The sequence below is a fragment of the Gossypium raimondii genome, chromosome 8 (genome assembly GCF_025698545.1).
Source record: "Gossypium raimondii isolate GPD5lz chromosome 8, ASM2569854v1, whole genome shotgun sequence".
NCBI classification, from domain to species: domain Eukaryota; kingdom Viridiplantae; phylum Streptophyta; class Magnoliopsida; order Malvales; family Malvaceae; genus Gossypium; species Gossypium raimondii.
In genome coordinates, this window is record NC_068572.1 from 54685281 (window position 1) to 54698084 (window position 12804).

Here is a 12804-nt window from a genome sequence, read left to right on the forward strand (position 1 = left end):
AAATCCCTTAGCTCCCATCCAATCATCGAAGCAAACAACAGCTTGAACCGTTTTTGGCTTAAGTGAAATCCTCAAAGGTATGATAACTTTCTTACCCATGCTAAAAGCCGATTCGGAAGCTACAGTCGATATTGGAATTGCCAAAAGATCACGAGCCAATAATGAAAGCTCATTGTATCGAACTAAACTTTTGCTCCAATAATCTAAATCATCTATTTGACTATTCAACTCAAGCTCCGGTTTTTCCAAATAAATGTCCAACTGTGACTTTTCACTCCTAGTGCTAGATTCATTTAAATACCGTTTATAATCATCACTCTCATCAAAATATCCCCCAAAATCAGCACTATTATCATTGTGTTCATCCAAACTAGAATCAACAGGATTTTTTTCCGAAACATAAGAACTCCCAGCCAAAGAGGAAGACATGGAATTGGATTTCTTAACATACTCATCAAGCGAGAGTCTAAGATTGCTAAGAATGGTCTCAACAAAATCTGAAGCATGAATACCATAGATTGTATTAAAGCAATACTGCACATAATTCAACTTGTAGCGAGGATCTAAAATTGCAGCACATGACAATATCAACGAATACTCAGCCCAGTACTTATTAAATTTTTCTTGCATTTGCTTAACCATTGGAGTTAAAAATGAATAAGGGCCTTTAACTATATCAATCAAGAGCTTGTGAACCTTCCAAACCCCTCTAAAATAAAGATTAGCCGTTGGATAATTAGAACCAGAAAAAACACAAGTCACATCATAAAAGACTTTCAAAAATTTGCAAAGAATAGTAACATTTCTCCACTCCTCGCTAGAAAGTGCAAACATTTGATAATCTTTATCTCGTTGGCCCCAATAATCTAGCACATCTTTATAGTAAAGAGAAGATTCAAGCATCAAATAAGTAGAATTCCATCTCACACACACATCTTGACGCAACTTTTTGGTCACATTCAAATGAAAACTTTTGTCGGCCACATCATAAAATCTTTTCCTACGAATTCCCGACTTTTTTATGTACCTAATCCCATTTCAAATCTTACAAACAACATCATCGGCAAGTTCCAAACCAGCTTTAACTATAAGATTCAATATATGTGCACAACATCTAACTTGAAAAAAAGCACCATCACACAAAATAGCTCGGTTTGCACGAAAACGATTTTTAAGACAAGAAACCATAACATCATTATAAGAAGCATTATCCAAAGTGATGCTAAAAATTTTCTTATCTATACCCCATTGAGATAAACATAAAACAAGTTCATCCGCTATGTTCAAACCATCATACGGAGGAAATAAAGCTCTAATCCTTATGATTCTCTTTTGTAGCTTCCAATCTTTGTCAACCCAATGAGCAATAATGCAAATATATTCATCATTAGTATGCTCCGAATTCCAATTATCAGAAGTTAGACAAATTAAACCAGGTGCTTTAGCCAACTCTTCTTTAACATGATCTCTCTCTTTTGCATAATACTTTAGGACATCCCTAGTAGCTGTTTGTCTACTTATATTCTTAAAATTAGGACTAGCAATTCTCATCATGTATCTAAATCCCGGTTCTTCAACTGTCCTAAATGAATGCTTGCCACACACAAGAAAAGTAGAAATAGCCTGACGACACTCATCAACATCAAACTTGTAGTTTTTTTATAGATGGAACACCTTCTGGTGATGGTTGAGTGACTATGGTGTATTGAGTGATGTCCTTATTAACTTTTTTCAAACAGCTATTTAGATGACGTCTTAAATGAGAGGTTCCACTGGAAGACTTAGCAGAGAAGATAGTCTTACAATGATTACATTGTGCCTTCAATTCATTTTTGTTGTCACATTCAAGCTTTGTCATTTCATCCCACACCTTTGAAGTGGTAGACTTTTGACGTTTGACAGCACTTTCATACTCATTAAACCCATCGTCCACAGGTATAGGAGTGTTCGAACTAGCCATAGTCATAAAAATTCAAGTCCTGAAATCCAAAAATAATCTTATTTATAACTCTGTTATTGAATATATATATACAAATATTTTATTAAATAACAGAACATAAATATTGTATAACAACCACGATTGAGCAGCCAAGCATAAAAGAAAGCAAGGCAATAATGTGAAATTTCTAGCTAATGTTCCATTATATAAACAATAGGCTAATGTGAAATTTTGAGCTAATTTTCCATTATATAAACAATCGGCTAATGTTCCATTTATAATTTTAAAAGGTTGAGCATAATATTTTATGCTCTTGCTTTATAGGAAGTCACCAACATAAGCTTAGATGCATATTTTGAACTCTTTAAATGCATACTTTTACAATATATATAGAATTTTAAATTAATAACTCTTTAAACTACTAATTAACTTGCTATCTAATTTACAAAAAAAAAAAACACTACTCATCCACTTAGATGCATACTTTTATAATATATAGAATTTTATATTAATAATATTAAAATTGTACTTTGAAGTTTGAACTATTTAAAATAATAAAAAATAATTTAGTCTTTCAAAATTTATAAATATATAATTTGTTATTAGAATTTTTTAATAAAATTCATTCTAACTTTTGAAATAATTTTAAGCTACAATCGTTATCTTTAAAATTATCTTGTATAAAAAAATTTGAAATAATTTTAAAAGATATCATGGTCTACAAATGAAAACTAGATAAAATAGTTTAACTTTGAAAGTCCATTACCGTTATGTAGAGGAAAACGTAAACAAAATTAAAATGCAAACAAAAAGGAATAAGAATAAGAATTGAATGGAACAAAAACATTTATTAGATTTCAAATTTATATATACATGAAAGAAAGCATATTATTGTGTATATAATATAAACCTAAACTAGAAATCATCCATTGCGTTTAAACAATTGAGATAGTCATACTTATTCTATAAGATAAATTACATTTGTACCAAAAAAGAAATTAATGAAATTCAAACTGCATAAATCCAATCCAAAATCATAAATAGAAGCATCTTTATTTCTCAATCCCATTATTTTCCTACTAGTAGATAAGCAATTTTAGCTAATGGGAAAATCTGCTAATCTGTAAAATGATGTACAAAGTAAAATAAAGGAAAATCAAATTAAATTAAATTGTAAAAAGAAAATGTAAATGAAAGCTTACAGGAAAGGAAGCTAAGGTAAGCCAAATCGATTTCAATGTCGATTGTTTCTGTAATAAAACAAAGCAAAAACAAAAAAGATGAGATTAAATGAAGAAACTAAGCTTGTGATCTCAGTAAACAAAAAAGATGAGATTAAACGAAAATATAGTAAATTTAAATCTGCTAAGAACACATAGACAAACTTCTACTATATAAGAAAATCTTCATATAAAAAGGATTATACGATATTGGATTCTTCAATTTTACTCTTTAAGATACGACTCATTTGATTTCTCTCCTCTTAATTACGCATAGCTTATACTTTTTAAATACTAGAAAGAGTGGAAAAAGCCTTTAAGCGTGCATCAAATATTTATATATGTTGAGCAATGATTTTGTCAAGCTAAACCCCTCAAAAGGGTCTACACAACAAACAATTAAACCAAAAAGATGTCACTGACCGCATCCCTTTTGTTGTACTAAAAGGGTTTACACAACAGACAATTAAACAAAAAATTTGCCTAAAATTATATATAATGATATATAATAATATATAATGATGGGGATGACACATAATGATATATAATGATGGCTCATGCTCATCTAATATTACTTGCATATGCAGATTGATAATAGCGCTCATCTAAAATTTCTTTGTTGCTTGACTCGTTTCCTTCTTCTTTCTCAATTAACATGGGATGCAATTTAATTGATAATGGGATTAAGAATAAGAGTCCGATTCAGGTCAAGAAAGGAAGATCTGATGGAAATGAGAGAAAACCAATTCTTATGAGGAAGCAAAGTTCTCAAGTTCATAAAAAAACTGCAAAAAACATATTCAAATAGAAATGAAGATTTGGGTTTGGATTCCATTGAAGAAAATGAGAAGAATCCAGTTGAAACAGTGACTATATATAATTTTAGGAAGCAGGAAGCAGGAAGAAAATGAGAAAAACATCTTTTGAGTGCAGGAAGCAGCGATTATATTCAGCACTACTACGATTAACAGAATCTATACACCCGAATCCGATTAGTTCTCTGATATTATCATAAGATCCTACACTACTTTCATTCAAGTATCATTTAAAGAATAAACAAACAGTTTGAGTTTACCTCAAATATGATTTTCTTGGAGAACCGGAGGTGGATCGATGGAGATCTTGACGGTGGAGGTGGATCGGTGATTGGGAATCGATGGAGACAGATAGACGGGGTTAGGGATTTTAGAAGGCACAAGTTAGGGATTTTAGAATTTGGAAGATAGAGACTGTCGGTTGAAAAATAAAACTAAAAACTAAAAACTTAAAACTTAAAACTAAAATTAACTATTATATTTTAAAATAAAAAATATATATATTTAAAATATTCTCGGTAGGGTGCCCGGCCAAAAAAATTTTGTTCGAGGTCTGCCCGCTTTTCTAAACGGGCCTCATTTTTTGCCCAAGCCCATATTTCGGGCCTATATTTTTACCCGAACCCTCCCATATTTCAGTCGGGCCGTTGGGCCGGGCCGGGCCGCCTGGCCCATGGACAGCTCTAATCTTTAGTAAAAACGCCTATTTGGGACTAAATTGTGAATCTTGTAAATTGAGGGGTCAAAATGTGAAATAAATGAAAGAAATGGGCTGCTAGGGACCTTAGTGAAATTCAGCCAAGCATGGGTGTGGTGAAATTTTTAATATTTTGTATTTTGTGAAATAGGAACTAAATTGTAAAAAAGGTGAAATGTTAGAGGCAAAAGTGTAATTTCACATTTATGTGTTGTTGGAATAAATTTGAATGAAATGTGTTATTAAATAGCCAAGTTTGAATTTATATAGATCAAGAACAAAAGAAAACTGAATTAGATCGGGAAAAATTGAAAGTGGTCAAGTAGTCGATTCCATCCATTCGTCTTTGTCCGAGGTAAGTTCATAAGTAAATAAATGTCATTAATTTTGAATGAATATGAATTATAAGTTCCGAATTGAATTATTAAATATATTTGGGTATATGCCGAATTTGATATAAGTATGGGAGAATTAATTACGAGCTTGAATTGATCGAATTACGACGTCCGAAAGCCCCGTACGAACCTTAGGCATAGTTAGGATACATATGTCATGACATAGGATTCCGATATGTGATTATGTGTAAAACCATGTCTGGGACATCGGCGTCATATATGATTTCGTGTAAGACCATGTTTGGCACAGTGGCATCGATATTTGATTACATGTAAGACTACGTCTGGAACGTTGGCATTGTATGAGCTTTCCGAGTTATCTGAGTATCCTATTTGATTTCGAACGGTTCAACGGGCAATGGTACGGCAAAATCGAATGTGAGTTCGAATTAAACGATTCATGTATGTTTAAGTTTATATGAAGTTTGAAAATAAAGGTAGGTGTTGTTGTATAATATGATATTGTGAACTAATTGTTTAAATGTGATTATAAATACATGTGTTTGAGATTGGGAGTATTCGGCCTACTTGAAATAATCATGCTAATGTTCATTTGACAATTTAATTGCTTATGACTTACTAAGCTATTCAAGCTTACTGTGTGTGTTTGTTCGTTGTTTTATAGATTGTGGAAGTTAGTTACGAGCTTAAATCGTCAAGGAAATCTGTCACACTATCGATTGATCTTTGACCATGTGGCATGTATAGGCTACCGATTGTTGTTGTCAATTTTGAAGTTGTATATATGTAAAGCCATGCGAAAATGGCTAGTAATGATGCTTATGTTTATGCATTTTTGGTCATGGTATAAGTTCATGTTGGGAATTATGTTTCATGAAATATGTTATGGTGTGCTTGATATATGATTTGGTATAATATGCATTTGTGGTTGTTATAATTCAGTTCAAGTGAATTAAGCATGGTTGTTGGATGTGTTTGGGCATGGTTTATTATTGATTTACATTTTGACTGTAATTTGTTTATGTGTTAGTTTGGGAAATGGCAGTGATGAGCTGTTATATTTGGTTTATGGTAGGTAAATGAATACATATGTGCCTATGTCATGAATTTTGGTAATTTTGGCATGATTTATAGCATACAGAATTGGCATGTTTTGAATTGGCTAAATTACATGAAAAAAAAAATAATTAATGTTAGTCAAGTGAGCAATGTATGAATTGGTTATGTTGCAAGTGAAATTCGGTCATTAGTATATGCTTGTATGTATTTGTACAATTTTGTTCAGTTAACCATAAGGTATAGTTCAACTTAGGCTAATGTGCGCATGTGGGAAAACTTATAAATGAATGTTTTGATGTAACTTGAGTACATGAAAATGAAAATTGATTAAATAAATATTATTGATATGTTTAATTTCTAAAGCATGATTAGTATATGTTTTATAAGTGGTAAAAATCATGTTGGTTTTGTTTGGTTAAGTAATGCAAATGTGTGAATATTATAAGTTGAGAACTATATGGTTTAAATTAATATGGTCTTATGTGCATAGTCTTGTGATGAGTTAAAATGGCTAGGCATATTTGGTTTGGATTGCTTTTTTTTAGCATGCTGATTAGGTATGTTATGAAACGTCTTTGATGTTTGAAAACGATTAAAGATATTATAGTGAATTGCGTATGAATTAGTAAAGCACATGATTATATTTGATTAATTGGTAATGTTTAAAAAATGTTTCATGTATTGAAGTTTATAAGACATATGTGGTAAGGTTTGATACATATTAGTTGAATTGAAATTTTGATTTGACAAAAGATAATGATATTGATATGGTTCAATTTTATAGCATGGATTATTTTTGTAATATGATTAATAATGTATGTTCGGTTTATATTGGTCATGTGTTTTGTGTATGCAGACTTGACTTATATGGATGAGTGATTGGTTCCTAATTGAGTTGAAAATTATTATAAAAAAAAATCGATATAATTTTGTGCATGGTTTGTATTAAGTGATTGTGAAAAACTATGCTTATGTTTGGTAATGTCTCGTAACCCTAATCTGGTGACGGATATGGGCTAGAGGTGTTACATAAACATTTGACTTCTTTACGTAAAATAAATTTCATGCAAATTTCGTCCCTAACCAAGCCTAGCCAAATTTCATATACACTCATATCAGCCCATACATTTTACAATTTCACACATTTAACATACAATTTTCACATTTCTCAATTTAACCTCTATTTGACTGTTTCATTAAAAATCCTTTAACAAAAGTTGTTTAATTAATAATAAGGATTCATTTTCTTCCATAAAACTTCAAGAACAACTAACATGCTCTCATGGAAAAACCCTAAACTTTCAACCATATTGCAAATTAGTCCCCGAGTTAGCTAGGTTAAGCTACAACGATCCCGGAAACATAAAAATCATTAAAAACGAAACAAAAATGCACTTACATGCAAGAAGAAGTGATCGAATATCAAAGCTCCAAAATGGTGTTTTTCTCCCCTCTAGAATCGGCTAGGTGAAGATGAACTCCAAAAAGGGTTTTTTGTTTTATTTAATTTATCTTTTAATACCTAATTACCTATCTACTAACTCATTTAATGGTCTAATTACCATATAAGGGCCTCCACATTAAGGTTCTATAGCTATTTAACACCTTTAGCTAATAGAACACAACTTTCACACTTTACGCGATTTAGTCCTTTTTCACAAATTGAGCATACAAACAATAAAATTTCTCAACAAAATTTTTATGTCATAATTCTAACATGCTGTAGATATTAAAATAAATTTTATAACCTCAGATTTGTGGTCTTGAAATTACTGTTCTGATTTCACTAGAAACGGGCCGTTACGTAACTATTTTCTAAATGAGATTAAAGCACTCATCCACGGTGGATGTACCCATATGTCAATAAAAGACCTTTGGATATTCCTTTTATATACAGATACGTGTGAACAAAAAGTCCTTTGGATATTTCTTATATATATGTATTTAGATAATTGCTTGGTATAATCACCCTTTACTTATCAATGTTTGGTGTATGTTGTTGTAATTGAAAAGTATTTTTATAAAAAAATGGTTTTGAAAATGCAATGACAGAGTGTATTTTGTTAATTTCAAGTGTTTTGTCGATTGAGTATTAGCTTGATTGGATGGACATTGTTGTCAATGTAGGAGGACATGTGTTCGAGTATATTGAAGTGTATTATCCTCCTATTTTTGGGTTGAGGAGGGGCTCTAGGAATTTTATGAGATTGTTCAAAAAAAAATTCAAGTGTTTTGAATTGTTGTCAAAAATTATGGTGAGAGGTTAAAATGTTTTTTTTAAACATGATATTGAAAAGTAAAAATAAAATTAATCTAAGTATACATGAAATATAAATTTTAAATACATTCTAAGTAATTAATATAAATTACCCGAACTCACGCTCGATTGTCATGAACATTGTGGCCAATATAGGATGACGTGGATTCGAGTACGCCAAAGCGTATTATCCTCATATTTATGGGTTCTAGAGGGGCTATGGGTAATTTTAGACATTATATTAAAATGAAATGAAAAAATATGATTAAAACCTACAATGAGATTATTCATAAAAAAAAATTCGCATATATAAAAAATACCAACTCAGTTGGCATTATGTTGAGAGTATATAAAAGATGATTTTAATGAGCAAATTATACCTTTTAAGCCCAAATATTCATAAGACTCTTCTGAGTTTGAGGCGGCTTTCTCAGGTAGGCTAGACTAGTTTCCAAATGGGTCAAAAATGCAATGGGCGATGCTTAAATGAACCAAACTGGGATCCAACTACTCAAGAAGTGGTATTAAACCATGTATACTCAATCAATTTCTTTCAAAATACTTAATTAAATATTTAAAAGTTTATTATGTTCTAATTACTAAATATTTGCTTACATATAGGGGATAAACCAAGAATTGAAAATTTTGAGGGAATGCAAAGCTAAAATAGTTTAAATTGAATTGTTAATTTTTGAAAAAAATAAATTTATCTATTTAACAGAAAAAATAAAAGGGATTAAATTAAATTATTAGAATTTAGGAGGAGTTAAAAGTGGAATTAGGCTATTTAAAAAGGATCTAAGGTTTTTTTTAAATAAATTATAATAAAAATTATTCTTCAAATTCCAATGCCGATAAATACAAATCTAGTTTTCCTTGAAAATCATCAAAATTGAAAATTCATAGACGTAAAATGAGAATTAAAAATATAAAATTCACAAAATTAATCAATAAAAAATACATAATTTGTACAAAAAATACCTACATAATTAAATTTGTACAAAAATTTTGTACGGTTAAAAAAGAATAGAAAAGTCTTAATAGAAAATACGTTAATTAAATATTTTAAATACCAAGATTAACCTATCAAATTCATTAAAATACCAAAGTTGTAACTTCTAATACTTTTAAATAAAGGTAAATAGATTTTTTTAACCCTAATTACTCCTCTTAGGAGGTTTTATATATTATATAGATTAAGTAAAACACATATAATTACTCCTAATTACAAACACATGTTTGTACTTATACATGCATATTGTTATGAGTGCAAAAGTTCTCGAGCTGCAATGATGACAGCGATTGGACTCAAGTGATGATGATTTTAGGGTTTTTGTGTGAGTGAGATAATGTACTGGGTTAGTGAGATGGAGGAAGAGAGGTTAAGGTTACCATGGTTGGTGGCAAACGTGCATTTACAGATTAGTCAGAATAGTTATTTCCAAGGTTTTCTAATGAAGGGCTCTTGAAGGCCTCGAGGGTCAACATTCTAGGCATTTAAAGGGGCTTCGAAGAAACCCTAACGACTTGCAAAACTCACATGCTCTTTAGACTTCTTGAAGTCACCAAGATTTCAGGGCATCTCAAAGGGCCACTCACTAGTCTTGGTAGTAAGAAACCTTGGAAGGTTGAATAGCTTGGAGCACAGGGTCACTCGTGTTGAATATGGACTTCTTGGGTTCCTTTTTATAGGAGAAACCTTTACTGGTATGGAGAGCCAACGCTAAGGTTTAATGGTGAAGCACCTTGGATGGCTTGAAGGGTCAATGGCCTAGGTTTATAGTGGTGAGAAACCTTGGGTTGCCTTGAAGGCTTGAGAAGCCTATGTTCGAGGTTAGGTGATACAGGGTCTTAAAAGGCTTTAAGAGCCTAACCAGTCTTACTTTTGAGGCTTAAAGAGCCTACACCCCAAGTTATTTAATGAATGGCCTTATAAGGCTTAAGGAACCTAGTTGGAGGTTACCTTGGAGGCTTGAGGGTTCTAAATCTGGTGTTAGGTGATGTTGAAATCAACGATAAAGAAGCTATGAAAAAATATCCAACTTCATTGAATTATTGAGAGTTACCAACTAAGTGTTTAATGCAAGCGGCTAATAATTAACTATTAACTAACTATGTTTAACTACTAGCTAACTCTTTTAACTAACCCTACTGATAATGGTTTCGTCAAGATGTCAGCAATCTGATATTGACTTGGCACATAACCCACTTGAAAGGATCCTTCTGCAACATTCTGTCACATAAAGAACAAATCTGATTCGACATGTTTGAATTTAGAGTGCATGACAGGATTCCCTGCTACTACAACAATAGTTGAACTATCACACCACACTAATGCCTTGTTCTTAACTGGAGCACAAAGCTCAATTAACAGGGATTGAATCCAGACCATTTCTGCAGTGACATGCACAAGACTTCTGTATGCTGCTTTAGCTGTAGACCTAGAGACTACTTACTATTTTCTGGAATTCCAAGAGACTGGATTCCCTTCAAGAAACACACAATAGCCTGACGTTGATCGTCGATCATCAGTATCTAACCCCCAACTGGCATCGAAATAGCCTTCGAGCAAAAAATTTAAAGTTCGACTGAACTTTAACCCATGATCCAAAGTCCCTTGCAGATAACGCAAGATTCTTTTAACAGCTTTAAAATGTAGATCCAATGGTTTGTGCATGAACTGACAAACTTTGTTTACAGGAAGGCGATGTCTGGTCTAATAATCACAACATATTGTAAAGCACAACTTGCTCCTGTAAAAATGTTCATCTTTTGTAATGATCCAAAAATTCACGGGCATTGGAAAAGTATAATATCGGGCCTCCGTCTTAGTAAATTGAGTTCGAAAATAATTATTAGAAGTAATTAAGAGTTTAGTTTAATGCTTAATTAGGTATTAATTAGGAGAATTTAGTTTAATTAAGAGAAATTAGGAAAAAGGACTAAATTGAAGTAGGGGTAAAAGTTGAATTATAGATTAATAGAAAATAAAAAGGATTAAAATGGCAATTAAGCCATTAACAAGAAATGGGACGGTATAAGTGATAAAAATCTTAGATTTTTATGTTTTATATATATTATTTTATTATATAATATAATATATTATATTGTATTATATTGTATTATATTATATGTAATACCCAATTATTGTCCGGGCCCAACTAAGCCTAAGGCCCAAACCCATTACAAGCCCAAGTCATTAACCCAAATCCCTAGCCTAACTAGCAGAGAGCCTCGACGCCACCATCGCCCCATGCCGCAACTGCCCACGTTCTTCCCTCGCAACAACATCCCACGTCTCAGCAACCTCCAGTGCCGTGCATGCCCCACGTCGCAGCAATTCCCATACACGCATGTACCTGCAATAAAAAGAACCACGAGCAGAAAGCAAAATGGGGGGAATAGCAAGTTGTGAAAAAGATTTAGGGGGGCTATATAAAAGGGAAATCGAATCTGTAAAAGAGGGGTTAGAAAATTTTGGTACCGAAATCAAAAAAGAAAATATACAGAAAATTATTTTTGAAGGTAGAATTTTGTTTTATTTTTCTCTGTTCTTTTACTGCTTTTTTTAAAAGTTATTTTGGTTCTTTTCTTTTTATTTCTTAAAACAAAACACGAAAAGGGTGAGGGGAGGAGGACTTACCGTCGAGAGATTCGTTGGGCGCTCTCGTTAGCTGTTATCTGGTCGGAAAAGGGAGGAGATTGGAACGGCAGAGGAGGGGTTTTGAGAGGAGTTGCGGCGCACCACAAAAGTGGCAGAGAAAGGGAATGGCTTTAGGGTTTTAAAATAGGATTTTATAAGGGTTCAAAAGGGGCTATTTGTGTGATTGGTCCTTTGCTTTTTGGGGTTGTTTAAATAAATTTATTATTTCCTTTAAATTTTGCGCAACATTGTAGGTTTGGGTAAATTTCTCGTTCAGTCCTCCCCCTGTTGTGCGTGTTTTAATTTACTCCCTTTCATGTTATTTTGTAATTAGCTTTTTAAATTCTGTTTTTTTTAATTTAATCCTTAATTTATTATTTTTAGTTTTTATTATATTGTCAATATGGTTCATTTACGTTATTATTACTGTATGGTTATTAGTTCATTATTATATGTTATATTATTATTATATTTGTTTATATGCGCGTATACCTCTTAATATACATATATATACCTTTTAAAACGTTTTAAATATATACTATATACATATCATATATTTTATTATTATTTTATTTTTCTTAGCTTTATATTCATATGTATGCGTATATGTTTTTATAATATTTATATTTTTATATCTTATGATCCAAAATAAATATTTTTATAATATGTGTACACATATACTTACGTTATTCCATATTTTTATAAATATATATCCGTTGAATTATATATATATATATATATATATACACACATACATATGTCAATATTTTTATAATTACTAAATATTATGCTTATATTTTAGTTTTTATAAACTTTAT

At 31.4% G+C, this 12804-nt stretch overlaps 2 long non-coding RNA genes across 2 annotated transcripts; both read right to left on the reverse strand.

Annotated features, from left to right (window-relative positions):
• Nucleotides 1-1678: 1678 nt before the first annotated feature.
• Nucleotides 1679-4414, reverse strand: LOC105798799 (uncharacterized). The gene is made up of 3 exons (XR_008198556.1): nt 4235-4414; nt 3142-3189; nt 1679-1979 (listed from the first exon to the last, which is right to left on the reverse strand). It is a non-coding gene; the product is annotated as an uncharacterized LOC105798799 (long non-coding RNA).
• Nucleotides 4415-11296: 6882 nt separating this feature from the next.
• On the reverse strand, nt 11297-12151 carry LOC128042890 (uncharacterized). Its single transcript, XR_008198410.1, has 2 exons — nt 11987-12151; nt 11297-11702 (listed from the first exon to the last, which is right to left on the reverse strand). It is a non-coding gene; the product is annotated as an uncharacterized LOC128042890 (long non-coding RNA).
• Nucleotides 12152-12804: the final 653 nt, after the last annotated feature.